The sequence below is a fragment of the Fukomys damarensis genome, unplaced genomic scaffold (assembly GCF_012274545.1).
Source record: "Fukomys damarensis isolate Sample0158 unplaced genomic scaffold, DMR_v1.0_HiC HiC_scaffold_15, whole genome shotgun sequence".
NCBI lineage: Eukaryota > Metazoa > Chordata > Mammalia > Rodentia > Bathyergidae > Fukomys > Fukomys damarensis.
Window position 1 is genome coordinate 8,360,339 of NW_022900927.1, and position 5,190 is coordinate 8,365,528.

General features: G+C 37.4%; 1 pseudogene; it reads right to left on the reverse strand.

Annotated features, from left to right (window-relative positions):
* Window positions 1-672: 672 nt before the first annotated feature.
* The window catches only part of LOC117286167, a 52,308-nt pseudogene continuing 47,790 nt past the window's right edge, over window positions 673-5,190 (reverse strand).

The window sequence follows — 5,190 nt, forward strand, 5'->3', positions numbered from 1 at the left end:
TAGGTCCAACGTATGGCCCAAAGCAGGGCTACATTCAGAGCTAGAGGTTGGCAGTAAAGTTAGGAAAACTGCAGTTTTTGAAAAATGGCAATTTCTCCACATTTAATAAAACTGTTAGAAGAGTTATAGTGTTTGTGGAATAGTGACTGCTTGCTGCAAACATTCACAATATAAAAAGGAACTGCAGAGATGCATGTTAATGCCATAGTTTAAAAATTTTTTTAAATCTTAAATCTCTATTTAAAAAAATTACCATGTTATATCAAGATAAAACATGGTAAAAAGTAGCAGCAGTTCTGTCCATGATTCTTTACACAGTGAATGGGAAAGTGATAGAAACCATTTTTTTCCTAAAAGCAAAATTTTCTGGGCTAGGGATTTAGCTTAGTGGTATTATGCCTACTTTGCAGGCACAAGGTCCTGAGTTCGATCTCTGGTACAAAAAAAAAAAAAAACCCACAAAAAACTCAAAAAAACAAAAACAAATTTTTATTTTTCATTGACCTTTCTGGCCTGACCTAGTAATGTAGAAAAATCATGCAGTAAAATCTGTAAAATTAAAATACGAAACTCTGGTTTGTAAACTTCATTTGGCCACACCTGTCCAGAGATCTTCCTGACTGAAAAAGAATGAACAATTCTCTACCTTGTTTGCTGTGAGGGGGGAAAATTTCAGAACACAGCCTTTCCATTTTCACTATAATTATGTTCAAAAGATATAAAGAAAGTCAGTGCAGTTGTTTCTTTATTGTCCCTTGTGTAGTTTTCTACTCTTACCGTATTCCCAGCTGCCATGATAGAGATAATACTGGTTTGCCGACCTAGTAGAGACTGGGCATAAACCCCAAATGAACTTTGGTAAAGGTATCTCCAGATGGCATAGTAATGCACGGCAGCTACTGCTGCTGTGGGCACAGATGGGAGCCAGATGGCATGGGTGGTGGGACGATGCCATCTCTCTTGAACACAACACCCAAGCAGTAAGTTAAACCCCCAATGGCAAGTTCTGAAGTCCGTTGGTGTTACTATTGATGTCATCACCAAATCTGAGGAAAATCCTATTGTAAGATAGAAAAAGAGCTCAACCACTTTATACTTTTCATGGTAGCAAAATACATAAATGGTTCCTCCAGCTGCAATGAGCCAGATAAACCCACACATATGAGATGCTAGTAGTCCAAGTTCATGGAGTTTCAACCATGAAGCATGAGAAGCAGCAATGAAGAAAGGGTAACCATCCACTCACTTTCAGTGGCTCTTTTTTCTTGACACAGTGTGAAACTCAATAGAAATGATGAAAAGGGCAGAGACCCATTTCATAAATCTATTAATTATTTTTTCCCCCAGCAGTCATCAGACTGCTCATGGAAGAGGGAACTGCCTGTAATGGCCAGAACAGTAAGAAATGCATGTGGAACAGCAGCGTGCTCATGGCAGGTCAGTTTGTAGGGGCCATTGGCTGAAGCCTGGTGCTCATGAAACACTGGAATGGATCCTTAAACTGCACTGATACTTAGCTCCTCATGTGCTTTGAGGAATAGATTTCTTCTGTCATCTTCTATAACTGGATGACTAATCACTAAAAACTCATTTAAACTGTATCATCAAATGTAACATAATCTCTTCTAGTACTTGGTTTGGCAAGAATGGCCCAGCCAGCAGACAAAAACTCTGGCCAATGGAGTAATGTAACAGGAAGGAAGTTAGAAGATGCCATTGATGATTTTATGAAATTTCAACCTGTGACAAAAATATACATATAGTTGGTTTTTATCTGGGGTTCCTAACTCCAAGGCACAGCATAGCTCCATACAAATCAAAAGGACAGGGTTCGGAAAGCTGGATAGCTGAACACATGGAAGTTTCTGGAAGGTAGTGGTCCTGGGGAGGGCTGGAAACTCCACATCCCTTCCCCTGCATTTGCTATGCATCTCTTCATCTCTATCATTTATCATATCCTTTATAATAAACTGGTAAGCATGAATGTCTCTTTGAGATCTGTAAGCTCCTAAAACAAATTAATCAAATCCAGGGATGGGGTTATAGGAGGCCCAATCTACAGCTGAACAATCAGAAACAAAGGTGAAACTCCCAAGTACTTGCAAATGACATCTGAAAGTGAGGAGGGGTAGTCTTGGGGACTCAACATTTGACCTGTGGGTGTCTGGCACTATCACCAGTTAGACAGTGTCCTGATTGAACTTTGTTAGAGGATACTCAGCTGGTGTCTGCTGCAGAAATGATTGCTTGCTTAGTGACTGATTGCTCAACCAATGGATTCTTCTGGTGTCGAGAGATCTGTGTTGTGAGAGTGCTTGAGAAACTGAATTTGAGTTTGTTTTTCTTCTGTATTCTTTAGAAAATTATACTAGAAATTTCTCATTGTGTGAAAAAAAAGCTTTGGGTAGAGTAAATATAAAAGAATCCGAATTTAGTTTAACTGTCCAGTGATTGGAGAGGATTCAGGGGAAAGGTCACATACAGTATAAACATGATAAATAAAATCATAGAAGTACAGATTTTATTCATTCTCTGGGTCCCTTGCCTTTCTAAATTTACAAATGGAGGTTCATGTCCCTGAAATCTGTCGATCCAATGACAAGTTCTAAAAGGCATGTTAATATTATACATCTACATAGTATTTTTTTTTTTAAATAGACTTTAGGTAAATGAAAGTGCGTGAAGTGGATTTCCTATTTTCTGAATGACTAATAAACAGCTCTTAGTTAGAGGCTTTTTTTTTTTCCCAGTGCTGTGTATGAAGCCCGTGGCATTGCAGATGCCAAGCATATATGTATCACTGAGCTATAACTCAGGCCTCAAAGAAAAGCTTTGACCTTTCACTATTTGTTTGCTTTTACTAAAATTGTGAATATGATTCCATTCGTTGATAGGCCTTTCTGCCTTCAAAATATTAATTTTCTCCTATAAAATTATCGACATACTGGTTTTTAAACATTCCATCCAAAATACATAATAATTTATAAAATGTTAAATTACAAGTCTGGGCCCCAGTGACTGAAATTGAAGTTGGTGTTTATCTCTCTACAGACTAGAAGTAGACTAACATTTTGTAAGAATAAAATATTAGGATTACATATGATTGCTTGTAACTTATTGACTTTTTATTTATATTCCACTTCATTCCTATGAATAAGCAATAATTAAGCTAAGAGCTTAATAAAGACTTGAGCTTATTGATGTTTATATACCTCCAGCAAATTAGTACGAATTTGCCAAACTCCACTTGAGACCAAACATATGTTCAACTTCTCAAGAAGTACAAAAGCTAGCACAAGGTCCTGAGTTTGATCCCTGGTACCACAAAAAAAAAAAAAAAAAAAAAAAAAAAAAAAAAAAAAAAAAAAAAAGAAGAACAGAATAATGGCTTATGTTTTATGTTTTAATCTCTTTTTATTTTCTCATTGAGCTTGTTGGTACATTTTAGGTATACAGTGCAGTTACATTCATCATTGGGATCTTGTACTTTTACATGACAGGTCTAGGTTCTCATTTATTCCCCTTGTCCCTGTCCTCCCTTAACCCCCTCCTCCTCTCCCCATTTTTATCTTTAAATCTCATTGGGATCTCATCCTGATTTTTATCTTGCTTATTATTTGGTTTTCCTGATTTTTTTTTCAGCTTTAATTGAGTTTATTGGTACATTTTAGGGATACAGTACAGTTACATTCATTGTTGGGATCTTGTACCTCTACATGACAAGTCTTGAGTCTCATTTTTTCCCCTTACCTCTGCCCTCCCTTCACCCCCTCCTCCCCTCCCCATCTACAAATACTTTATTTTCATCTTTTCATTCTCTCACATTTTTTTCTCTTCCCTTTTTACTCTTCCCCTACCCATCCCACCTTCCCTGCACCTTTAGCTCCTTTCTTCCCATTTCTAAATGTCAGTAATCTTATTAGAATCTTATGCATTGTTGCAGAATATTCACACCAGGGAAACTATTTGGTATTTACACATGTGGGACTTATTTATTTCACTTAGGAGTATATCTTCAATATGTATCCATTTTCCTATGAATGAATCTATTCTCTCGCTCTTTATGGCTGAGTAATATTCCATTTTATAGAAAAACCACAACTTCTTTATCCAGTTTCCAACGGATGGGCAAATAGGTTGTTTCCAAGATTTAGCTATTACAAACTGTGCCGCTATAAACATGGGTGCACATACTTCTCTGTGATATGATTCTTTTAGTTCTCTTGGAAAGATACCCAACAGAGGGATGGCTGGGTCAAATGGAACCTCCAGTCCAAGCTCTTTGAGGTATCTCCATATTGATTTCCATAGTGGTTGCACTAGTCTGCACTCCCACCAACAATGGAGGAGGGTTCCTTTCTCCCCACAACCCCGCCAACATTTGTTATTGTGTGATTTCTTGATAGCAGCCATTCTTTGTGGGGTGAGGTGGAATCTCAGTGTTGTTTTCATCTGCATCTCTCGAATGACCAGTGATGTGGAACATTTTTTCATATATTTACTGGCTGCTTTTACTTCTTTGAGAAATGTCTGTTCATTTCACATGCCCATTTTTGAATTGGGTCTTTATATTTGGGGGCGCTGATTGTTTTGAGTTCTTTATATATTCTTGATAATAGTCCTTTGTCTGAGGAACAGCTGGTACAAATTTTTTACCACACAGTAGGTTGTCTCTTAGTTCTGCTGATGGTTTCTTTTGAAGTACAGAAGCTTTTTAGTAAGATGAGATCCAGTTGTTGATTCTATCTGCTAGTTCCCATGCTACTGAGGATTTGTTCATAAAGTCTTTTCCTATACCAATGTCTTCCAGAGTTCTGCCTAACTTACCTTCCAGCAAGTTTAATGTTTCTGTTTTAATATTTAGATCTTTAATGCATTTGGATTTTAATTTAGTGCATGGCGAAAGATAAGGGTCTAATTTTAATCTGTGGCAGGTTGACATCCAGTTTTTCCAACACCATTTATTAAAGAGGCTAGCTTTCTTCCACTGAGGATGGTCAGCTCCTTTGTCAAAGATAATGTAGCTGAGTACATCTGGATTTGCTTTTGTATCTTTCAATCTGTTCCACTGATTCTCAGATCTGTTTCTTTGCCAAAACCAGGCTGTTTTCATCACAGTGGCTTTGAAGATGAAAACAACACTGAGATTCCACCTCACCCCACAAAGAATGGCTGCTATCAAGAAATCAC